The 26,920-nt window shown below is 39.8% G+C and overlaps 1 pseudogene; it reads right to left on the bottom strand.

Annotated features, from left to right (window-relative positions):
* Positions 1-1,712: 1,712 nt before the first annotated feature.
* On the bottom strand, positions 1,713-26,920 carry LOC101684999 (annotated as a pseudogene).

Below are 26,920 nucleotides of genomic sequence, written 5' to 3'. Positions count from 1 at the left end.
AGTCAACGCCCCTGACAACATTATATTAAGCAAAAGGTTGGAATGTTGGGCTGGCAGGAAGGGCTACTAAAGATGGCGAAAGTTCCCACTTGGACAGGAGAACAAAGGCCCAAGTAGGAATCTGAGACCCCCGCCCCGGGCTCCTGTGGACCAATGGGATCCCGATGAGCAGCGGGATATCCAAATAAGGGAAACTTGCCAAAAGACCCCTGAGCTTTCCCCAAGACGCTTTAAAAGCCCCCTCCTCCCTGCCTTGGGTGCAACTTCCCCCACTCTGCTTTCCAGAGTTGCGGAACCTCGCCCGAGGGTGCCCACCTCCTCCTGGTGCAACTTTCTCGGCTCCCCTTTCTGGGCCCTGAAACTTCACCTGAGAGAACCTTTAATAAACCTTGCCTTACACCCACTTTGCCTGGTGTTGTGTTTATCTCGCCGGGAAAAACTTTACAGTCAGATGTTCATTGACTGTTGAATGGATAAAGAAGGTGTGATGTACTATGATGTACACCACGTCTAATGAGTTTGTGTCATACACACATACTCATTAGTACTCACATATACATACACACACATATACGTATATATGATTATATATATATATACATATCCATGTGATTATATATACACACATATACATATATATATACATATATATACATATATATACATATACATATATGTGTGTATATATATAATCATATGTATACATCTGTATATGTACATATATACATAATATATAATTTCAGCCATCAAAAGGAATGAAATCTTGTCGTTTGTGAGGACATAGATAGAGCTAGTGGATATTAAAATAAATAAGTGAAATAAATCAGAGAAAGAAAAATACCATACAATCCACTCATAATGTGGAATTTAAGAAACAAAACAGATGAATATAAGGAAAGGGGGGGTGGAGGAGAAAGTAAACCAAGAAACATTCTCTTAACTATAGTGACCAAACTGAGTGTTGATGGAAGGAAGGCAGGTGGGTGATGGGCTTAGTGAGGGATGGGCTAAGTGGGGAATGGGTATTAAGGAGGGCACTTGTGTTGAACTCTGGGTTTTATATACAAGTGAAGCATTGCTAAATGCTACTTGTATGTTAACTGACTTTTATGTTAACTGTTACTTGTATGTTAACTGAGTAGAATTTAAACAAAATTTAAATAAAAATTTGAAAAAGAAAGCAGTTTGAAGTGACGGGGGGGGGGTGGGAGGTTGGGGTACCAGGTGGTGGGTATTATAGAGGGCACAGATTGCATGGAGCACTGGGTGTGGTGAAAAAATAATGAATACTGTTTTTCTGAAAATAAATAAATTGAAAAAAGTTAAAAAAAGAAAATAAAATACTCTAATATTTCAAATTAAAAAATAAAAAGAAAGCAAAAAAGAAAGTGAGCTTTGTCTTATTTTCCTGAACTTAGTAATTTTATGAAGAAGAGGTACTGGATTTCCATGAAGTACAGTCCCCCCCTTCGGCAGAACCCGACACTTTTGGAGAATATCCAAAAGTGCTGTGAATGTTGTGCTATTTTTTTTTTATTCCCTTTTACTTTCAGTTTGTTTTTTTGCACTGACTTTTTGCTTGTTGTGGGATATTTTTGTTCTCTGTAGGAGGCAGACAAGGCAAGACTTCTGTGGAAGCTGGATGCAGGGCAGTGGTGTTAACAAAATTTGCGTGGGGCCACTAGTCCTATGCAGGATCCCCTGAATCTCTGTCAACTGGGGACTGCATGTTGGGGTAGATGAGGGCATGAAGCTTGGCACATCATAAAATGATGGCTGGCTATTGTTGCACCTGTTGCACGACATTGTTTAATGGCCCATGACTGAGCTCTATGTGGTGGGTTGGTCTGGCAGTTCAGCTGGGCATTGCACACACCAGCAGCTGTGCACCAGCAGCTGTGTGCATTGTGCAGTGATGGCTGGGGACACACTTGTGAGCCCTGCACAGCAGATGTGCACAGCACACAGGGACAGCTATGGATTCAGCGTCTGCATGGTGTGCACACACAGTTTTAACAAAATTTGTACTGAACCCAAGTCCCAGGCTAGCAGGTTTGTAGTGGGAAAGTAATCAGGAGAATTCATGGGTGTTGTACACTTCTAGCAGGTATGTAGTAAGTGACTGTACAGTCTCATCTCTAGAAGGTGTCTGTGTGTTTGTGTTGTTGACAAGGAAAGAAAATGGAGTCTTTCAGCTTCCTCATTTTCAAAGAACTCCCCCAACATCCTCTAAAATCAGTATGAGATCCATTTCCTGTTTACCCTTGATGTTTTGTAAACTGTCACTTTTATATTTCTCTTTGGGCAGGCTAATGTAAGGACCTATTTAGCAAGAGGCTTTCATTAAAGTTAAACTGCCCCTGCTTCCCTTCCCCCAGGGGATTTACTTAAAAAGAAGTCCTGGAAACCAGCTCCAGGTAACAAAGCCCAGATACAAGGGTGGGTCAGGCCAGGTGGAGACATCTGATCAGTGGGGGGTTGCATACTGTCTCCCTAGCTACCAAGGAGTAGGAGTCCCCGCCCTTTGGGAGCCTTTTTGGCACCAATCCTAATCAAGGTGTAATAAACTGGTTCAAATGTCTACTAGGGTAAATTGTAACTCAGTTGGTCACCCAGCATCACTGTGGAGTTTCCCATGTGTGTTACAATCTCATTGGCCACCTGTGTGTGGCCAGACAAGACTGTATGGTCTTTGCCTTTAAAAACTAGTCTGTGAAACAGAGAAGGGTTGCCCTCTCTTGTAAGAGGTGCGTCCCTGAACGTTTGGTTAGATTCTTGATGCTTGGCATGAAATAAAGCTTTGCTTGACCTTCGCTTTGTATCAGTCTTGCTCCTTTAATCATGGACCCATTATTGGGGTATAACACTACTATCTCTTTAAGGGCAGTGACCCAGCTATCACTGACCCTCCTGGGTGACCCTGTGCTAAGTCAAGTTATTTTTAATGCTCCAGGTTCCAAGTCCCACTGGTTTTATGAACTCACGAAATTCAGCCCCTCTGGCTTTTAAAGCCAAATATGGGGATCAGTCTTCGTTGTGTGGGCTGTCTGGTGCAAGAGATGCTTTCTTTGCCCTCTGCATGCATGCAGCTTCCTCTGCCTTTCTGGCATTCCTTGCCTTCCAGAAGTAGCTTCATTTATTTAGAGAAGGGTTTTTTTGTTTTTTTTTTTTTTCAGCCAATCTTTGGGTCACTCTCTGGCTTATTGACTTGGATGTGGATGATAGCTCATTGTGAACCTAAGAGCAGGTGAGATCATCTGCCATCTTCCCAAGCTCCTTCCCTGCCATGTTTCTTTATTGATTTTCTCTCTTGACCATCTATTCATAATTTAAGTATGATATTGAAGTCTCCTACTATCATTGTATTGATATCTATTTCTTTTTTTAGGTCTGTAAGGATTTGCTTTCTATATTTAAGATTTCCTATGTTTGGTGCATATATATATATATATATATATATATATATACACATATACATATGTGTGTGTGTGTGTGTATATATACACACACACATTTGTTGTATCTTCTTATTGGATTGACCTGTTTAACATTATACAATGTCCTTCTCTATATGTTGTGGTTTTTTTTTTTTGTTTTTTGTTTTTTTTTTTTGTAAAGGAGGCAGATTATTATATTATTATTTAAAAATTTGGTTACAACCAATTTTGTTGACATTAAAATTAGAGGTTGTTTTAGATTTGAATGAATAAATCAAAAACCAGAAATTATGTTTGGTAAAAATGAGACTAGTGATGAGGGAGCACTAGGCTGACTGAATACATAGCAAAAGCTGGCGCCCTGCACCCTCTCCCCCTCAATCATATATGTAGTATCCCTCAGGCAGCCCTGACTGCCATAAAAAATAAGCAAATAGTTCACTTGCAGAGCTCACAATCCTGCAAGACAGGAGTCTCCCTTGGCTTACAAATGTCCTAAATCTTACTAACAAAGACAATTGATAGCAGGATTGTGACACCCCACTAAAAAGTCTCCCAAATCTCTTAATGTTAATGGCTGGTCTAAAGACAACATTGATCCAGCTACAAAGGCAAGGCCTCCAGTAGGCCTGGGACATCCTGGCACCTTGTAGGCCCTCTTTAGCATATGAAAACTCCATTGAAACCTCCCTTCCCCTCACCTTCCCCCAACCACAGGGTACATAACCTGCCATCCCTCACAACCCAGGGCGGCAGCTCTTCCTGCCCATGGGTCCTGTCCCCATGCTTTAATAAACCATCATTTTGCACCAAAGATGTCTCAAGAAGTCTTTCTTGGTCATGGGCTCCAGACCTCAGCCCACTGAACCTCACCTAGGTTCTAGAACTTCATCACATGGTGCCCAAACGTGGGGCTGTGAGCCTTTACATTTGTACTCTGAGCTTTGGTGCAAAATTGGTGAGTACTTTCTCTCCTTTTACTTTACTCTTATTTCAGGGCTTTTCAAGGAGTATGGTCTTATTGGAACACTTGCATGTCAGTTGCTTAGGCTGTAATCCTGTAGCCCGTGGCTACTCTATGGGGAGGAGAGCGTCTGCCTTTTGGCTCTAAGTTAGTACCCTAGCCAGAATGGCAATAAGACTCAGAAACTTGATGGCCTCTCTTTATTCCTGTTCTTATATAAAGTTGTCTCTCTTCGGCACGGGACAACCACCTATGTCACCAGGATGACTGCCAATCTTAAGACTCCCGTGTGAGTTTCCTCCTGAGTGATCTAATGTAATCCCCTCCACCTCCCTGGTCTAGCCACTTCTGGCCGAGAGACCTCCACTGGGATCCAGCTGAAACCAGTACCCAATTGAATTAAAACACAACCGGGGACCGAAGTTGGCTGTAAGGGCCACATGTGTTGGAATGTCGCATAGACCATGATGGATTTCAGTCTTTACTGTTTCTTGTCAGTGTCTTCTACAGACTACTTATAGCTATGAAATTGGGTAATTTCCCCTTGCCAAACCTTTCTAGTATTTCCATGGGTTAAAATGGCTAAATAGTATGCAGTCTTCAGGAGAGACGATGGCATGGCATGGCACAAGTATTTTGGTCCATTCACCAGACACCCATCAGCAGCCTAGGATGCGATGGGGAAGTGGAGGGACGCCAGCACCCCTCCAGGGCCTTTCATGGCAGAAATGCCTTCCCGGGGAAGGCAGGATGGTGATCAATAGCGATATCTTGAGGGACGCCTCTGGTCGCTTTTGACACACAGAAACCTCTGACATACCCTGCATGGGATGCCACCCAGGACTCAGGGGATTTGGTAATGGACCTTTACATTTCTGGGAGCATGGCCTCTATCTTGGGGTGCCTTTTAACCCACTGGAAATAATTTGGATTGCAAAACTTAGGAAAGGACTGAGCTCCTGTAACACTGCATGGCCTCAGTGGGATCTATCAGTTAGACCTCCTCTGCAGGAAACCAGGCAACTGGACCTAGGATACTTTTATTGCTCATACCTAGGCCTTTATTGCTCTGCACCAGGACCCTGAACTAAGGGGCTTTTGTGGAATGTGTTGTCCAAATGAGTAAGTTAGTAAACCCAGGTTGTTGGGCCATCCCTAGCAAAGGGGGCTCTGACCTTATTTCTGTTTCTCCTGATAGTTGTGGGGTCTTCTCCCTCACTCACTTCCTGTGTTAATGGCTATAACTGGAGCCAACTGGAGTTAGTCTAACTTGAGACAGAGACCGTAAGGAACATCCCCAAGCAGCTGCTGAAACTCTCTTTGTTTCGGGGAAGTTTCCCTGTCTTCTCTGGCTTAACTTGGACTGTTTAAGCCCTCCCCGCTTGTTGGTGGGAAAGCATGGCTTCTGCTCCTCTGTTGGGGCTTATGAGCTCCAAAACCGGGAATCCTTTCTCTGCCTCCTGGTAGCACTTTGTTTCTTCTGTTTCCCCCTTCTCCTGTTTCTGCACCAACATGCGTGCAGCCTGAATGACTAGCCTCTAGATCATGCACCACAGCTCCTTCTCTCTTCACTGTCAAGGAGCAAGAAGAGCACCCCCTGGACCTAACACCCCCTACTCCAGATCTTCCCATTTGTGTCTCAGGTAAACATTCAAAGTGGAATGGACCCAGGTGAAATGTAAATCAGTATTGGAACTAAGTTAAGTTTGTTGGTTTAATTAAGATAGACCTGTCTTAAGTTATCAGTAGTAAATGTGAAACTTTGTGAAGCTTACTGAAGGTCAAATAAGCTCATGTTATTTGTTAAAATCTGTTAGCAAATAAATGACTAAACTGATGGTTAATTGTCTGTCTCAAAGTTTTAATGGGTAATTGCTGAAGTAACTTTCAAAGTCTTTGGTAACCTGAAAAATTTAAAGTTTTGGTTGGATAAAAAATGGAATTAAATTTTGGAAATTTAGGTCTTAAAGGATAAAATGCTAAGTCGTTAATTACTGGATGTAGGTTTGTGCTTATGATTTCTTACTGCAAGGAAACTAAGAGTATTTAAATCTGTTGGTAAACGTGTTTTGCACTTAACTATTTCATAAATTTGTCATCTAAAGAATTCTGTTGTAACAGTTCACAATTGGTTAATACTTAGTCTTCACTAGAGATTAAGGTATTTCTAAGAGTACAAAATTCTGCTTAGTGTAACTAAGACTGATGGAAATAAGGGAAATTCTGTAGGAAAGTAGATGATATGTAAGAAAGATTTAAAGAATGGAAATGCATTTTATTAAAGATAAAAGGTAATTTTGTCCAAAATGAGATGGTGGTTTGTGATGAGGGAGCAGGAAGCTGGCTGAGGACAGAGCAAGAGCTGGCGCCTTGCACCCCCTCTCCACCTGCCCCCCTCCATATGTGTAGCATTCCTCAGGCACCACTGACTGCCATAAGACGATAAATAGTTAACTTGCAGGGATCGCAAACCCGCAGAACAGGAATCTCCCTTGCTCTACAGATGTCCTAGAGACCTAAACAGGGAGGTTACCTTATCAATAGCGCAAATTTCCAGAGGCAAATAACTCTCGGTTACTGAAGCCCTAATGTATCCCTCCCACCATAAACTGGAGGAGCTGAGGTAGAAGGGAATGTAAATGATAGCCGGATCATAATACCCCACCAAGAATCTCCCAACTATCTTGATGTTAATGCCTGACCTAAAGACGACATTGATCAGGCCATAAGGGCAAGGCCTCCCCCGGCACCTTTTAGGCCCTCCTTAACATGTGAAAACTCTGTTGAAACCTCCCATCCCTTGCCCTCACTTTCCCCCAACCACAAGGTATATAACATGCCGATCCTCACAATCCGGGGCAGCAGCTCTTCCTGCCCACGGGTCCTGTCCCCATGCTTTAATAAACCACCATTTTGCACTAATGACGTCTTAAGAATTCTTTCTTTAGTCGTTGGCTCCGAACCTCCTCACCCCACCGAACCTGACTTAAGTTCTGGGACTTCATCAGTTTGGAAAGAAATGGCTGGGGACAAAACCTAGATGCAAAGGAAAGTTGTAGAAGGTTTGTGAAGGGAAATCTTCAGAAAAGAAATTTTAGCTTTGGTCAAGATGGACTAAATGAAAGGGTTTTAAAGGTTCATTGGTATAAGACTGAAATTGTCTCTGTTCAAAAGGACAAAGTCTTCTTAGATTAATTGATCTGCTGTTAAGAAAATATAAATGGTTTTTCTCTTTGCCTGCCCAGAAAAAGCAGTTTCTATGTTTTGTTTTATCAGGTGTTTAACATCCCTAATTATATTTAGGCATGTGCTTTAAAACTTGATAAGATTTTAGCAAATGTTGACAAGATTTAAGTTGTAAATCTCTTTAACTCAGGCTTTTCCTTGGTATGCAAAGTTGCTCAGGAAGTACTACTGAACCAAACCTTGGGTTACATTTGGGAAAATGCTGTAACTATTCTAGAGATTCTATACACTTCCTAAAGTTTTAATGTTTTGAGAGATCATTGCTTGATATCGTAATTATGGAAATGTTATGTGTCACAGAAATAACCTGATTTCCTTGCCAGCTAAACTGTAAAACTCTCCTGGTCAACTCTAACCATATCCATTCTGAGTTTTTGTCATTTATAATTGTTTTAATTCTCTTATAAAAAGAGTTTTATCTTCAAGGAGATTCATACAAAGGACTTTCAGGACAAATACAGATACTTGATGTATTTGAAAATCCTAAAACTGAAATGGGTAAGAATTTCCAGAACTAACTAAAAGCTGCATTCACCAGATTTAGTAACATGGGACTAAATGAACTAAAAGATTATAGTGTTGTGTCTCTTAATGTTTTGTCTTACTTTAAACATTGCTGGTTCTCTCTAATATTTGCTCTTCCAGACTAGGAATACTTTTTCTTAAGTTATGTGTAACTTACAGAGATGTAAAAGTGCTGATTTGTAAACAAATCAAGGCATTCAACTTTTCTCTCTATCTGAACCCTCTGAAACCAAAAGGTCTCAGTAAGTATTCTTTCTTCCATTGCAATCAGTCATTTGCATAAGTTCAATAATAATCTGTTCTCCTTGTAACAGGACAGCATTGGAAACTGGTTATTTTACCAAGGCTTTGACTGGAATGTCATATTTGAGAAAGACATGCATAGACTCAGATATGACCAGACAGCTTTAAGGAACCAAGGTTGACTTTATGAAACCTGGAGCCATAAAGCCCTTTGGAACTGTTGGCCTTGATACCTTGCTTACAGAATTCCCAGCAGCTTCACCAGGTGAGTAAAGAATGTCATTCCTTGGTAGGTGCAGAGTCTCAGAAGAGGAATTGGGCCAAATTGACGGGTATTGCAGGCATGCCTGGTGGCAAGTACGTGGCTTGGCTTCTGACCTGGAGAGGCTACTAGAAAAAGTTCAACCTAGAGATTCCTTATAAGAATTTCCAGCAAAGCAGATTCTAAAAGATCTATATGATCACACTCACTGTTCTTGCTGAGCTTATGTAAATAATGGGCCAAGTTTGTTAAAACTGGACTTGTTTCACAAGTGAATTAATCCTGATTTGGCTATCTCTGTAAATGAGGGTTATTTTAGAGAGAAAAATTCTGTTTTAATAACACACCTTTATGGATGTTAAATTCTAGATTTGATTGTCTTTACATGTTTACCTAAGCTAAACAATTTGAGGTAAACTTCAGAGAAGTTACACAATAGCTTCTTTAGTCGATCTTATTATTTTGTGGGGATAGTAACAGAACCCCCTGGAACATGGTTAAACAACTATAAAATGGGATTGATTCCACCACAATTGTATAACTCAACACCTTGTGTGTGACTGGGATAATGAAATTGCCTAAAAGCCAGCCTATCACACTCCATAGGATTAACTATGGACTTGTGGAGATAATGGATGACCCCACTTTCTTTATGATTGGATCGGATGATGCTTGAGGAACTCCCCTTATCTCTTGACAAGTTTTCTCCTACTTGCCAGTGATCCTCTGTAATCAGGGTATTGTTAAGGCTGGACCACTCAAAGGGCTACTTAATGGTTTCATCCCTTAGTCATATTTATCCTAGAAGCCACCTCTGTTGGGTTGCAATTGCAAACAGATGCTTTAGCTAAACATAGAACAGCCCTCATAAAAGGAGCCTCAAAGCTCACTATGGGGCAGCCCCTATATAATGAGTTCATATCAGGTCCAGATTTGTCTTAGAATTCAAAGGCCATCAATGGATGATGGAGGCTAACTAATTAAATATTGGGTGATACTTACAGATATGCCAGAAATAATGCTTAAAAACTTGTCAGACTTTAAACCTAGTTACCTGTATTCCTGAACCTGACAACTGTACTTCTTTATAGAGCAAAACTGTTCAGAGGTTATTGATCTTGCTTACTCTATTTGGCCAGATTTAAGATGCCCCTGTTAAAAATATGAATGTCAGTTTACTGATGACAGTAGTTTTCATAGAAAGAATAAAAAAATCTAGGTATACTGTAGTGCTCACTAGCACTTTTCAATTGTCAAAGCCTTAAAAATAAACATTAACATTGACGCCAAATATGCCTTGCTGGTACTACATGCCCATGGAGCTATTTGGAAGGAAAGGGGACTGCTATCAAGCCATAACTCCCCAATCAAATATGGGCCTAAGTTACAAGACACTCCTTATGGCTATACTAAGGATGGCGTATATCAAATCTGGGATACATATTTGTGTTTCATACCCACACCTACTGGACAGCTCAGTCAAAAGGCAGTTTTATGCTGGGAACAAAAAAAAACATACATAAGATACTTGGACAAATAACACATGACATCTAGGATGGCTATCACTAGAAATGTGTTCCCAAATAGTACTCCAGGCTACTGACTGGTTTGCTACTGACTGGGTAAGGTGACGTGGCATTAGATGGTCAGCTCCAAATGGAACCCACTGGATATGTGGAAATAACCGGTGGCCCTGGCTTCCTCCAGGTTGGATAGGTCACTGGACTTTAGGATTTGCCTGGATTTATGGGCGCATTACTAAAACCATTACCACTCCAGTTAATCTTCCTTATTTAAAGCAAAGATGGACACAACTGGGTTTTAAATGGTATGATCACTTAACATCCATTTTTGTTCCATCTGCAGGACTAGAGGATGTCATGTGGCATGTAGAAGCCCTTAGTAAATACACTACAAAGGGACTCAGTGATTCACTAAATAGCCTCTCCCTACTTAATACCAAAGTCTCAGATACGCAAGGCAGTCCTACAAAATAGGATGGACTTAGATGTCCTGACAACAGCACAGGGTGGCACATACACAATTATCAAAGCAGAATGTTGTGTGTACATGCGCAATTATCAAAGCAGAATGTTGTGTGTACATCCCAGACTACCACAAAAATGTCATAGGACTAATGCTCTACAAGATCCTTCTCTCTCTCTCAATGAATGGTTAAGTTCCTGGTTTGGAGGAAGACTATGACTGTAGTGAGTATGAACCTTTAATAAATAAAATGTAATAAATAAATGAATAAATAAATAATATATAGTAAGTGCAAACTCCTACTAAATGAAAAACAGAAACAAATTGCAAACTAACCACATAGCAAGTAAGCCTAGACCATATGCGTGTAGTGATAACAAACTAACCTCATAGCAAATACCACATAGCTAGTAAGCCTAGACCATATGTGTGTAGTGATAAGATTAGCGTGAAGTAAAAAGTTGTAAATATTTTTAACTTATGCGAAATATCGTAAAGACCAAAAAATGTTTTCGACGTGTGTGTTTTTGATGTGCAAGCATGAGAAAAATAAGTGATGTAATGTGTTTTTGAAGGAGACTTAGCACAGTATATAAAAGAGGCATCAGGTTGGACTGAGGTGAAGCGAGTTCCCTGTCGGGAGGACATCATCGCTGATGTTACCGACGCCCCGACAGCTTCATTGCCGACCACTCGCTGGCTCTCAGTCTCAACTTCTGGGGTTACCTCTCTGTCTAGATTGTGAGGCAACGTCTCCTTCTCCATGACAACTTCAGCGGACCGTGACCAGACCACAATAGTGGTGCGGACCTTGTCCCAATAAAGATCAAGTGAGTTACATCATATCCATCTCTCTATCTCTTCTTTACACACATGACCTCCTGACGGGATGGAATGCAGGGGTTTTGCTCGCGTCAATGGCCAACAATTAAAAATCTCCTTTTCGGGCTTCTCATTTTTATTACCTTATTAATCTTAATATGTTGCTTTGTTCATTGTTTCTCTACTTGGTGCCCAGACTCCATTGCTGCAGTGATGTCACAGTAACAGATGATCATGACCACACACAGAGACACTTCATGGTCAGCACTGGATTCAGCTGCCTCCTCCTTTTGTAACTCCCTTAGACATCCCTCCTCTGATCAGTGTTGATCCAAGTAGGTAGGGACAGCTCTACACCCCTATTCAGCAGGAAGAAGTTACAGAAGATAAAACCTTCCGCCTTCAACCACTTTAAAGATTTAAGGGTCAAAATTGTTCAGGGGGGAATGACGAGGGAGCACGGGGCTGGCTGAAGACATAGCAAAAGCTGTCACCCTGCACCCTCTCTCCATCCGCTCCCCCTCAATCATATGTGTAGCATCCCTCAGGCAGCCCTGACTGCCATGAACAATAAGCAAATAGTTAACTTGCAGAGCTCACAATCCTGCTAGACAGAGGAGTCTCCCTTGGCTTACAAATGTTCTAAATCTCACTAACAAAGACGATTGATAGCAGGATTGTGACACCCCACCAAAAAGTCTCCCAACTCTCTTAATGTTAATGGCTGGTCTAAAGACAACATTGATCAAGCCACAAGGGCAAGGCCTCAGGTAGGCCTGGGACATCCTGGCACCTTGTAGGCTCTCTTTAGCATATGAAAACTCCATTGAACCCTTCCTTCCCCTCACCTTCCCCCAACCACAGGGTACATAACCTGCCATTCCTCACAACCTGGGGCTGCAGCTCTTCCTGCACACGGGTCCTGTCCCCGTGCTTTAATAAACCACCATTTTGCACCAAAGATGTCTCATTAAGTCTTTCTTGGTCATGGGCTCCGGACCTCAGCCCACCGAACCTAACCTAGGTTCTAGAACTTCATCACTAGTTTTCCAGTAATTACAGATTAGAAGGCAGAAATCAATTTAGAGAAACACAGACAAACCCCATGTTTATAATGATTGTGCCACAGATTTAAAATTCAGTAGTGTATTAGTAAACTTTTCACATTTAGATCTTCATCTTGAGATTATGGTGAAGTTTTAGAATATAGGTGAGATTCAGTGGGGTTAGTTCCAGAGCCCATGACCAGGAAAGAATTCTTGAGACATCTTTGGTACAAAATGGTGGTTTATTAAAGCACAGGGACAGGACCTATGGGCAGAGATAGCAGCAGCAGCAGCTGCTGCTGCTGCTGCTGCCATCCCAGGTTTGTGAAAAGTGATCCATTATATACTTGCAAGTTGGGAGGGGGTTAGGAATAGCATAGATCTCTAAGTAATTTTGGAAGCGAGGTTTCCAGAACCTTGATGGGCTAGCTGTTGTTTGGAATACCATTTTTTACTGCTATCTAATAAAACTTTAGTCATGAGACCATTCAGATATATATCGGTGGGCCATATGCTTGAGGATGATTGCCAGCATGTATCTTGGAGGGTTAGAGATAAAGGAAGTTTCCAAATGAATTTTTATATGTTAAAGTAGACTTAACAGGATCCTGGTTGGGTGTGAAGGGTGGTCAGTGATGAAGTTCTAGAACCTAGGTGAGGTTCGGTGGGTTGAGTTCCGGAGCCCATGACCAAGAAAGACTTCTTGAGACATCTTTGGTGCAAAATGATGGTTTATTAAAGCACGGGGACAGGACCCATGGACAGGAAGAGCTGCCGTCCAGGGTTGTGAGGAATGGCAGGTTATGTACCCTGTGGTTGGGGGAAGGTGAGGGGAAGGGAGGTTTCAATGGAGTTTTCATATGCTAAAGAGGGCCTACAAGGTGCCAGGATGTCCCAGGCCTACTGGAGGCCTTGCCTTTGTAGCTGGATCAATGTTGTCTTTAGACCATCCATTAACATTAAGAGATTTGGGAGACTTTTTGGTGGGGTGTCATAATACTGCTATTAATTGTCTTTGTTAGTAAGATTTAGGACATTTGTAAGCCAAGGGAGACTCCTGTCTTGCAGGATTGTGAGCTCTGCAGGTGAACTATTTGCTTATTGTTCATAGCAATCAGGGCTGCCTGAGGGATACTACATATATGATTGAGGGGGAGAGGGTGCAGAGTGCCAGCTTTTGCTATGTATTCAGTCAGCCTCCTGCTCCCTCATCAGTCAGGTTAGGATTGCCTTTTGCCCTTAGCAAAGTATTTTTTTTTTAAAGATTTTATTTATTTATTTTACAGAGAGAAATCACAAGTAGATAGAGAGGCAGGCAGAGAGAGAGAGAGAGGGAAGCAGGCTCCCCACCGAGCAGAGAGCCCGACGCGGGGCTCGATCCCAGGACCCTGAGATCAGGACCTGAGCCGAAGGCAGCGGCTTAACCCACTGAGCCACCCAGGCGCCCCTGCCCTTAGCAAAGTATTAAGGTAGAGGCAGGTGAGTCCCCAAAAGAATGTCACTCTGCCTGTTTCAAGGACTTCTCAGTGGGCTCTAGATAGTAAGGAAATTTAATAACTTTTCTTCTGCCTCTGTTTCCCACATCAATTAGATAGCTGTTTCTTAAAAAAACAAACAAACAAACAAAAAACCCCAAACTCAGTACCTTGTGCAAATAAATCAATTTTCCATGTACCTCAGCACACTTAAAATGTGGAGGCCAAGAAAATTAAGGCCATCTCACTTCAAGTTTAGTTGATGTGGGAAACAGAGGCAGAAGAAAATCATTTAAATTTCTTGCCTACTGACAAGCCCTTGAAACAGAGTGGCTCTCCCCTGGGGACTTAACTGCCCTCACCTTGAGGTTTTGCTAAGGACAATCCTAGCCTGACTGACCCCCTACTCCAACAGGTCCAACCAGGATCTTACAGGATACTTTAAAAATTATTTCAGGAAACTTTATTTCTAAACCTCCAAGATAGTGTCGAGAATCATTCCCAAGCATATGGCCCACTGATATACATCTAAAGGTTATCACGAGAAGATTTTTATTATTGGTAATAAATAACCTTTCTCCCAACAATAGCTAGCCCCTCAAGGTCCTGGAGACCTTGCTTCCAGAAATCCTTGGAGACTTACTTCATCCATAATTCCCTTTGTCCTCACCCACCGCTGAGTCCACCCTTACTCTGCCTTTAAAAACTCTGACTGTAATCTGGTTCAGGGTCCAAGTCCCTACTCCACTGCATCGGGTATACTTGGACCCAAGCTTAAGCATGTCACCTCCGGGTCCAAGTCCCTACTCTGCTGTGTCGGGTATACTTATGCCCAAGCTTAAGCTTGTCAAATAAGCCCTCATGTGATTGATTGCATTTGTGCTTGTTCATGGTGGTCTCTGGGATGTGAAAACGTGGGCATAACAAAAATTTCTTCATTGTATATATACAAAACACTTACTAATTGGTAGAACAAAATACATACCTTCACAACAAAACTCTCTTTCTCAAGTATGAACAATATAACCATAATATATGGTGTACAGTATTTAAAATATATAAAATATAATACAGTTTGTTTACAATTTTTTAAACTCATCTTTTGCACTTGTATGTTAAGGCAAATTTCCATTTCCGTACCAATTTTCAGGAGTCTAGAGATTTTGAAAAAACTGTTTTACAAGACATACTGTGATCTGAGAGCTAAGTGTGAACTCTTAGGAGCATTTTTAAAAGATTTTATTTATTTATTTGAAAAACAGAGATCACAAGTATGCAGAGAGGCAGGCAGAGAGAGGGGGGCGAAGCAGTCCCCCTGCTGATCAGAGAGCCCCATGCGGGGCTAGATCCCAGGACCCTGAGATCATGACCTGAGCCAAAGGCAGAGGTTTAACCCACTGAGCCATCCAGGCACCCCTTCAGAAGCATTTTTAAGTGTACTGATGAAGTTCTAGAACCTAGGTGAGGTTCGGTGAGCTGAGGTCCAGAGCTGATGACCAAGGAAGAATTCTTGAGACATCCTTGGTGCAAAGTGGTGGTTTATTAAAGCACAGGAATTGGACCATTGGGCAGAAAGAGCTGCTGCCCTGGGTTGTGTGGATGGCAGGTTATGTACCCTGTGGTTGGGGGAAGGTGAGGGAAAGGGAGGTTTCAAAGTAGCTTTCTGCCAGATGCCTGGATACCAGAGGCTTGATAAATGTTGTCTTTTGGCAAGCCATTAACATCAAGATAGTTTGGAGATTCCTGTCATGCAGGTTTGTGATCTCTGCAATTTAACTATTTGTTTCTCGATTAAGGCAGTCAGTCAGGGGTGCCTGAGGAATGTCACACACATTACCGTGGGGAGTGGGTGGAGAGGGGGTGCAAAGCTTTTGCTTTTGCTTTGTCCTCAGCCAGCCTCCTGCTCCCTCATCATGTACAGCCATCAACTCCCTATTTTTGTTGCAATTTCCAAAAGTGTTTCCTATACAGTGACTGGGAGCCTTTGGAAGAACACTAGGAGAAGGCTGATCACTAAATTTTGCCCCAGCATAATTTTCCTTTTGGTTCACTTCAGTTAGAAATGCTGATTTCTTCAAATGTGTATTTTTAATATTCTCAGTATTTTTAAAAAGGCTTTCTTTTTTTCCTTCTTCTGGAGTTGTCAGATGAAGCAGAATCCTGCCGAAAGTTATTTTCATTTCTTTTTGAATAATGATTTTGGTTAGTGGTAAGTTATATTTGCTTTACTGTCTGCTTATCTTTGGTTGTTCACACAAGTGTATACCATGAACAAACTAGACACAGGGAATGGCAATTTTCTCCAATTTTCCCATTTTTGAATGTAAAACTTCTCTTCTGAACAAGAGTTGGCTGGGCGTGGCCAGCAGCAGCTGCCCAGGGAAAGGGCTCACTTCCTCAATTTGGGTTGCAACTGCAGGACTGGACCAGGGGATAAATTGGCCAGCTGGTGTGGGACTTCCTGTGCTGCACTAGGCCAGTTGAGGGGCTCTGCCAGCCCTCCAGGACTGGCCGGTGCCCATGGTACTGATGGAAGCAGCTGGGCAATTGTCCAGCCGTGCTGGCCCGCACTCTCTTCTTTCACCACTTCTTTTGCACTGCCCAAGGGATGCCTCCCACCAGAGCAAGACTACAGCTGGACAGAGCTGCAGGGGAATGAGACTGTGCAGTCAGCCCGGGACCATCTCACCCTAGGAAGTGAGAGAGGTAAAGGGTGTCGGGCAGTGCTCAGAGGTCCAGGATTCAGGGTCCAGGTCGCAGGGCTGTGGCCACTATCGGGAGGGCCCCAAAGTAACCATGGGTAACTGTGGGTGGGAAAGGCCAGGGACACCAGGTGGCCACCCAAACAAGAGGCTCCCACTGTGCTGGGGGACAGAGATGACAGTCCTAGTGATGAGGGGACAGAAGGCTGATGGAGAACAAAGCAAAAGCTGACACCTTGCAACCCCTCCAACCCCCCATGCCCCAACCCACCATTCTTGGGTGGGACATTTGTGACATTCTTTAGGAATCTCCCACCCATCTTAATGTTAATACCTTGCTAGAGGACAATACAACCTTGGTAAAGGCAAGACCTCTGGTATCCAGTATCTTGCAGGTCCTCTTTAGCATATGAAAGTTGAAACCTCCCTTTTCCTTACTTCCCCACCCCCATGGTACATGACCTGCTACCTCTCACAACACAGGGCAGCAGCTCTTTGTCCCCCTGCTTTAATAAACCACCATTTTGCACCAAAGATGTCTCAAGTATTCTTTCTTTGTCATCGGCTTTGGACCTCCCCCCACTGAACCTAACCTATATTCTAGAACTTCATCATAGCTCCAATAGCTCAGCAGGGAGAGAAGGGAGGGGCGACATCCATGACCAACCCAATACACCTCCTCCCCAACCATGGGGCTGCTAAGAGAGCACCACAGTTCAGGCACTAGCAGAGAGGCAAATCTGTTTTTCAGCCCTTGTTTCAAAATCTGTTTGTCTGCTATAAACATTTCCCAACTTTCATTTGTTTTCCATTTGTATGGAGTATCTTCCACTCTAAGGCTCTTATAAACAGCATCTTTTTTTTTTTAATCCCATTTAGCCACTATTTGTCTTTCTAAAGTCCAATTTACTCCATTTACATTTAAATCACTAATAAGTCCGTACTTACTGCCTTTTTGTTAATTGTTTTCTGTTTGTTTGTTTGTTTGTTTGTTTGTTTTTTTTAGTTTCTAACTCTTGTTTTATTCTTCTGCTCTCTCTTTGTGATTTGATATTTTTATTTAGTGGTATATTTAGAGTCCTTTCTATCTTTTAGGATTTTGCTTCGATGTTACAAGTCTTACCTATAACAACTTGTATGTATAACAGACTACATAAGTTAATAACAACAAAAATTTGAATATATTCTGAATCTATATTTGGTTTATTCCTCCATATTTTTTTTGTTTTTTTATGTTACACTTTACATCTTTTTACCTTGCATATTTCTTGACAAAGTATGTAGTTCTAGTTATTCTTGCTACATTTTTCATTTAAACTTTATTCTAGACTTACAAGTGATTAATTTTTTGTTACAAATTATCATCCTTCTTTCAGCTTAAATAGTCTGTATATGATTTATTGTAAGACCAGTCTAATGGTGATAATTTTTTCCACTTTTGCCTGAAGATACTTTTTATATCTCCTTCAATTCTGAAGGACAACATTTCTGGATAGAGTATTTTTTGTTGGAATTTTTTCTTTTTTTCCTTGCACTTTGAAAATATTATGCTACTCTTTGGGGAGCATGTCAAGTTTCTGCTTATAAGTCAACCTATAGTCTTCTGGGGTTTTTCTTACCACAAATTATTTTTCTCTTGCTGTTTTTAAGATTCTCGGCCTTTAACTCTTGGCAATTTAAGCACAATGGCTTTGTGAGAGCCTTTTTGGGTTTATATTATTTAGAACTCTGAACTTCCTGAATCTGGATGTTAGTTTCCTTCCTCACATTGGGAAGTTTAAGATATTATTTCTTCAAATAAGTTTTCTGCTGATTTTGTCTTTCTCTTTCCTTTTTGGAATCCTATAAAGTAAATGTTGGCTTGCTTCATGTTGTTCCATAAATCCTTTAAGCTATTTTAACTCTTTCTTAATTTTATTTTCTCTTTCTGCTCTGATTGAATGAGTTCCACTGCCATGTTTTCAAACTCATTACTCTTTTCTTCTGCTTCATCTAGACTGCTCTTGAAATGCTTTATTGTATTCTTTCAGTGCAGTTATTCTATTCTTCAACTTTATGATTTCTGTTTGGTACTTCTTCATATTCTCTATCTCTTTATTGAAATTCTCACTTTGTCTTGAATCGAATTTTTCAGTTCATTGAATCAAAGGGATTGTTCATCTGGCCTCTAAGCATCTTTATGAACTCCCTTATCACGTTAATTAGTTATCTCCATTTCATTAAGGTATTTTCTGAGGTTTTTAAGGTCATTTTTGGGGAAACTATTTTTTAATATTGTTTTTCATTTTTATTTAATATCTGTGTCTGTTTCTGTGTGCTAGATAAAGCAGCCCTTTTCTGTAGTCTTATGAGGAATGGCCCCATGTAGAAGGTGAATCTTATTATTCAACCTTGCCCTAACTTTGGTTGTCTCTCAAACCACTGTAATTGTCCAAGCAGTTTACTTTGATTTACTGGCTCTCAGTAGCTGGGGATATGCCAAGACTACTCAGTGTGCCAAAGGAGAGAATCTCAGTGAGAACCTTGCTTCAGGTTAACTGAAAACTGCACCCTCATGCATTACCTTTTAAGGTATGCAAATATTCTTTCTAAGAAAGACTTAAGAGGGATGTTTTCCTCTCTCTTCTGCACTAATTCCCGAGGTGTTAGCCAGTTATGAACTGTTTATTTGTTTGCTACGATCTTGTTAAACATGTGAACACAGGCCCCACTGACCATCTATAGCAGGCTATTAAGGAATGTGTTCTCTGGGAGGCAACCACAAAAATTGTGTCACCCACTGTCCACACAAACTCCTTTCTTGAAGACACTGGTAACCTGAGGCAGAGCAGAAAGAGAACATGAAGATGGTTTCTGCTGGCCTACCCAGTTTCTGGATGTGTGTTTAATTAATGTATGTTTAATCCCTAGATGTGTGTTTAATTAGAAGCCTCCTGCTTAAACTACAGCTATGAAGGTAAGTTAATAGGCCTCTTTCTTAGGAAGACCCCATTTCTGTCTGCTGCCTCTGTGCTGTGCTCTGAGGTAGTAGCTGGTTAAGATGTGCTATTCTATTTGTTTCAGTCTTGAGGGACCATAAACAAAAGCCTCATTGGCCACTAGAGTCAGGCAACCAATGGGTACTCCTTGGGTGTCAGCTGCAGACACTAGGACTCTGGAATGTTTATAAGCTTCTTTCTGCGAGATACTGGTACCCTGTAGTGAGGCAGAAGAAGAATGTGAAGATGGTACCTGTCCTCCAAAGTCTCTGGAGAGGATTACCCTTGGCCCTTAGATGTGTACTTAATTAGAAACCTGTCTCTCTGGCCACAACTATGAACCACATGTGACCTGGAGCAAGACAGAGAGAAAGTATGAACAGGCTGTCTAATGGGCTTTGCAGTCTTTAGAAAATATTTCAGTTGGTCTCTAGATATGTGTTAAATTAGATGCTTGTCTGTTATGCCAATACTTTTGAGAAAAGCAGAGTCCCTTTCATAGGAAAACTACATGCAGCTGCCTCTGTGCTGTGTCCTGAGAGGTTGGCCAGGGTGAGTTGGCTACAATCCTTTAAGAAATGCTTCTCTGTTTACTAAAACCTTGTGGATCTCATGGATGCAAAGCCTGTTGGCTTTCAAAGGTAGATGATTTAGAAGTCCATCTTTTGGATGCAGGTCTTAAAATTTGGGGTGTCTGATGTGGGGTAAAAACACTTCATTCATCAGGAAAAACCTAGATGTTTGAATTTCACCCCAACTGTGGGTCACCAGGGCAAGGGTGAGATTTATGACTTTGTTTCATCCTTTCCTACCATCTTCGATGTGAGTTTTCTTTCTTTTGCCCAATGTATAAGCATCACTTAACTAGTTCTTAGATTTTTATTAGAGGGTATTGTTTCATATGTAGTGACAGATTTGGTATGTCTGTGGGAGGAGGTGAGTTCAGGACCTTCTTAATTTTCATCTTGAATCAGAGCTCCTATCCCTTCAACTTTTGATAGACAACTGGCTTTTCCAATTTTTAATAGTTTTGAACAATCCTGCTACAAATGTGTCCATGTGTATTCTTATGCATATGTGGCCATATTTTTCTAGGACTCTAAGATATAGAATTCCTAGGCAATCATGTTTACCAATGTTCAACTATACTAGAAAATGCCTAAAAAATTCCTAAATGGTCATAGTAAGTCTCAACATCATTATATCACATTTTTGATGGATGCTCCACATTGTTCTCTGCCCCTCCTGTTGTCAATCTTTTAAATTTTTGTAAATATTATAGATAGATGTGCAATGAAACCATGTTCTTATTTTAAATTATATTTCCCTTGAAGACCTTTATTTTATTGATTGGTTTCTTTTCCAAAGTACACATTTAATTATTTGGAACATATTTCCATGGATTTTATGTTTGTATTGATTTCTAGGATGTGTTTTTGTATGCTGGATACAAGTCATTTGTTGTATATTTATTTTATAAATATCAAGTCAAATAGCGTTCCTTTAACTTTTTTAATGAGCAGAATTTCTTGATTATTCTGTCATTAAATGTCTCAATCTCATTTTATTTATTTTTTAAAAATCTTACTTAATAAATAAAATGTAATAATAAATTCTAGCATTTGTTGTATTTATTACATTTTTTCTCAGATTTATAGCTATATAGGATATTTTAGGCATTCTATTGATAGCCGTGCAATTTTATTTTTATGGAGGTAAAATATACAAAATAAAATTTTTGAGATAAAGTATATATAAATAAGAAATGTGCATTTATAAGTGTATAATTTAGTGATACTAAAAACAATTACAATGTAGTTCAACCATTATCTCCATCCATTTCCAGACTTTTTCATCATTCCAAACAAACTTTTTAGCAACTTTATTTTTATTTATATATCCAATGGGACTAGAACTATTTATTCAAAGGAGAAAAAAAAAATCACTTACTGATCTCCACTGTGCACTTGTAACATATCATAGATGCATGTTGTTGTATCTAAGTTTTTTCTTCCTTCTGTTGATCTATTTAGTTATCAGTGCTCTTATATTGCAAACTCTTTTTTTTTTTTTTAAAAGATTTTATTTATTTATTTGATAGGCAGAGATCTCAAGTAGACAGAGAGAGAGAGGAGGAAGCAGGCTCCCTGCTGAGCAGAGAGCCCGATGCAGGGCTCGATCCCAGGACCCTGAGATCATGACCTGAGCCGAAGGCAGAGGCTTTAACCCACTGAGCCACCCAGGTGCCCCTATTGCAAACTCTTGATTACTATTTTAAGAGGCCTTAGTAATATGGTAGAATGAATTTTTTGTGAATGAACTGTTTTGTGTTTTCCAAAAATTTCTTGACTTTTTCCATCTTACTAAATTCCCATATAACTTTTAAAATTACCTTGTCAGGGCACCTGGGTGGCTCAGTGGGTTAAGCCGCTGCCTTCGGCTCAGGTCATGATCTCAGGGTCCTGGGATCGAGTCCTGTATCGGGCTCTCTGCTCAGCAGGGAGCCTGCTTCCTCCTCTCTCTCTGCCTTCCTCTCTGCCTACTTGTGATCTCTCTCTGTCAAATAAATAAATAAAATCTTAAAAAAAAATAAATAAAATAAAATTACCTTGTCATGTGTCAATAAAACTTGCTTATTTTATATTAAATCTAAATTTTTTTTCCCTTCTCCTTGAGCTTTTAGATTAAAATTTTAAAATGCCTTAATTACTGTCATGGAAAGTGGCTGATAAATTTATTATCTTAATCTGTCATGTTTTCCTATAGTCCTGTGTATTTATCTACATTTCTGTACATACACTATCTTTCTGGCCCCCCTATCCCTGATCTTGCAAAGCTACTTACAGAACACTAATATATTTTTTCTGAGATTTTCTCTATTCTTTATATTTTTCTTGCATGGTTCCTTACTTTGTTTCCTCGCATCTTTCAATTGCTGCTTTTTTCAAACTCAGAGTGAAAATTCCTATTTCAGATAACTCTTTTGTCTTTTTAGAGTCTAGATTAAATTTGTGTTCTTTTTTTTTACATGATAATATGACATTGTATTGACTTTCTACAATAGATATAATCTTTCTTCTGCTATCCCATGATAAGCCTGAGAGCATGTTCATTGCTACATATTCATTTTTTGGTACAGAGGCTAAAATGTAGATACTCAAGAAATAACCATGGAATGAAATCTTGCTTAATAACTCCTGAATCAGTTTCATTCATTTACTACTCAATTTAATTCAGTATGCATTTATTACTATAGAAAATTTAAAAGATTAGTAAGACATGATACCTGTCTTTAATGACATAAGGTATATATGATTATTAAGTATCATATGCTTACATAAAATTATTTCAAATGTGAAGTAAATTTTGATAGAAATTATGCAAGTACAGAAAGGTAAATTAAAATGATTATCCCATTTAAGAGTATTTTTTGCACAACTGCTATGTGTCAGACAGTCAATTAAATGCTAGTGCATTTTTTTTACAATTGTTAAGACACCATCTCAAAGTTCGGAATCTAGGATCATAGCCAGAATAAAAAAAAAACAAAAAACAAAACAGGTTGGACAATTTTCTAATGTTTTAGATGCTCTTAAAAAAATTAAGAGCATGACAAAAAAGAGATTTGTTTCAGATTGGTACTATGGAAAAAGTATGTAAGGAATAAAGTGTGAGGAATAGGTAGACTGAGAAAAACATTTTTGTGTTAAGGGCAGTTAAAAATGTTCCAAAATAAGGAACAAATTAAAATGTGAGAAATGTAAAACAAAACAAAGAAATACAAATCACAGACAAATGGAGTTGAATAAGCAAGCTAAGACAAATCATGCTGGGCCATGTATTGTGTTCAGATGTATCCATAATTGTCCCCTTTTTATTTGTTAAATGATTTTTTTTTCTATAGAAATATGAAGTCTTATTGGTTATTTGCATTGTTTCCCATTAGTATGTTTATTAATGTTGCTTTGGGAAGGCAAACCATAAGAGACTTTTGACAATAGAGAACAAACTGAGGTCTCCTGGAAGAGAAGTAGGTGGCAGGTGGGGTGGTAGGTTAAATAGGTGATAGGTATTAAAGTAATCTCCTATTATGTTGAGCAATAGGAGTTGTATAGAAATGGTGAATCACTAAATTCTACACCTGAAACCAATAGTCTCCTATATGTTAACTAACTAGAAGTTAAACAAAAAAAAAAAAAAGAAGAAGAAGAAGATTTTATTTCTTTAGGTGAGAGAGTGAAAGAGAGCATACAAGCACAGAGGGAGAGAGAGAAACAGACTCCCCACTAAGCAGAGAGTCTGATGTGGGGGTCAATCCCTGGACCTCAAGGTCATGACCTAAACTAAAGGCATATGCCTAACTGGCTGAGCCATCCAGGCACTACACCTAACTAGAATTTAAATAAAAAGTTGAAACAACAACAACAAAAGTAAAAAACAAAAACAAAAAGCAACAAACAAACAAAAATCCCTTTGGGATATTTTATAATCTAATGAGAAATCATTAAATGAAATGTTAACATGGCAAGAAGGACAGAGGGCTCATTGGCTAGCTGGCTGGCTGGGTGCATGCAAGACTGCCTGTGTTCAAATTGTTTTGAGCACTTCCAGAAATACTATTGAAATTTCCTAGGCTGTAATGGTAGCTGGTACCCAGAAGACCAACCCATGACCTCTCTCTAGAGTATGCAAGAATCCACACTTCAGGGAAATTAGAATTTTCAGAATAAATTACATCTATCCTCTGAACACCAAGGATGAAGAATGCCATTACCTACTACAAGTGTTGTACTGCTCTGAAGATGGATTATTCTAAAAGTAGCATTTTTTTTTTTGGAAATTCTTCAAAATTAGGTATTATGTCATCTAAAAGGATAGCTTTTAAGTATGGTTTTTAGAATTTTTCTGGTTGGACTACTGTGCTGACTAAAGGGAAATGTTCATGTTTTTAGAGTTGGAAAACGTGAGGGAGTTCATTAAATCACAACCAAATTATGATCATTACTTTATTGCTTCAGAGACATCTTCCTAAAGCATTTGCAGAATCTCCATTTGTGACCCATAAATTTATATATAATGGGTAGTTCATTGAGTTACAATAACTTTGCAGTTTTAAAAATGAAATGATTTTAGTTTTTCTTTAAAGCATATGCAGAAATTATTTTCATTTTCATTTTCATTTTCTTTTTCCAGAGTTGAAAACAGAAGCATATAGAGTTGAAACTAGGAGTCTAAGAATCTACAGTGAGTTGGTGGCAGATTGTTTGGACTCATGTTGCCATGGAGCAGAGAAAAGGTAACTGGGTAATGCATTTCCAATGGAAAAATGCCAGCAGGTTTGTGAGAGACTGCCTACTGCCTGGCTTCCAAAGTCCCATTCCCTTGGTAAACTTATGAAAATATAAAGTCCTCTTCTTATGTTTTGTGGGCTTAAAACACTGTATTTTATTGATTGATTAATTTAGATTTTATTTGAGAGAGAGAGATAGTGACAGAGAGCCTGATGCAGGGCTCCATCCCAGGACTGTAGGATCATGACCTTAGCCTAAGGCAGACACTCAACTGACTGAGCCACCCAGGTGCTCCAAAACACTGTATTTTAAAATGCATGTCCTTTTTAGTAATGTATACCATTTAGATGAGATAGTAGCAAAGATTCCCTCTGCCCTGGGGAATGCTTTGATTTGGGTTCTGATAGGAATTAAATTTTTTTTTTGAGGTTTTTGATTTTGTTTATGTTTTTAGTTTTTAATTAAGTTCCAGTTAGTTAATGTACACTGTAATATTAGTTTCAGGTGTAGAATTTAGTCATTCTACACTTATGTACAGCACACAGTGCTCATCACAACAAGTGCCCTCCCTAATGCCGATTACCCATTTAACCCATCTCCCCACGCACCTCTGTTCTGATGACCATCAGCTTGAAGAATTAAATTTTTATAACTCAGTCCTTGCACAGTTCAATTGTATTCCCTATTCTTTTTTTCTACTTCAGAAAAGAAAGGGGGTGGTGGTCCAAAAAAAAAAAAAAAGAAAAGAAAAAGAAAACTAGTTACTAAGATTAGACCAAATGTTTCTTGCAGGAATGATGAGAGTCTCCTATCACAGCAGCTATGAGCTTCACACTGGGAAGCTCAGAGAAACAATTAGACATGAAGTCTTTTATCATTAAGTTTCAAGAGTGACTTTGCTGATTTTTTCCAATACCACTTTCTCCCATAAGTAATGTTTAAGTGTTTTGCAAAATCTAACCAGATTAACCCATTATATATTTATTTAAGTAAAATATGCTTAAATATTGTGATTTAGGGTCCATTGTGTGGAACAACAGAAATATTTTCTGGACTGCCACCCCTCTCCAAGCATTGTCCTATGATGCACACTTCTGAACCTAAAGACACCACCTTGAGATTAAACCCTAAACATAGGCCTTATTCATGCCAGAATTCTTCAGCTGATTAGGCAAGTATCTTCAGCTCCAGAAGATGCAAAGTATCATATCTGCCAGTTATCTCAAGATTATATTTCTTATGCCCTTAATTCCTTTTCTACCGTCACTGGCCTTTTCCATATATTCTTTTATAATCTTTCTTTCTCTGTGTAACCCAAAGCAGCACATCTGGGTATGCATATTTAAAATGAGAATTGCTACATTACCAAGGAGACATTGTGTCCTGTCTGCAATCTTGTGGAATAAATGAAAAGTGTTTAAACATGAAATATCTGAGAGTTCTCTAAGTGACCAGCACAACCTTGGAAGCTCAAAGCTGTAATTCAAATCAGAACTATCATTCACTAAAATAAATAGCTTACAAGGAAGCAAAACACTCTGAATAGCATGACAAAGAGATGATTTAGAAGTTACTGGTTCTTGCCCAGCATTTATAAGCATGTCCATTTCTTCCATCTCAGCAGGAATCCAAGAGGCCAGAACAGTGCAAGGGGCTTGGGAATGCAATCACCTGGGCTCAGATTCTGGCTTTGCGTATAAAGTCAACTTCACTCAGAGTCTCTCAGAGTCATAGTTTCATTATCTGTGTTGATAGGAATAATAGTAATACCCCCACTTTCATTGTGGAGAGATTCAGTGGCTTCATAGAAGATAGGTCCTTGGAGAAGAATCTGAGGTGAAGAGTGAGCCCTCTGTAAGTGTGCCTAATACCACGATCACCAGGAGTTCAGGGCCAGACTGTTGACTCTCAATGCAGATGCTCAGATATTTATCATTCTTCAT

This window comes from Mustela putorius, unplaced genomic scaffold (assembly GCF_011764305.1).
Source record: "Mustela putorius furo isolate JIRA1106 unplaced genomic scaffold, ASM1176430v1.1 tig00003914_pilon_pilon_pilon, whole genome shotgun sequence".
Classification (NCBI taxonomy): Eukaryota; Metazoa; Chordata; class Mammalia; order Carnivora; family Mustelidae; genus Mustela; species Mustela putorius.
Note: the sequence above shows the minus strand (reverse complement) of the source record. Positions and strands in the feature narration are given on the sequence as shown.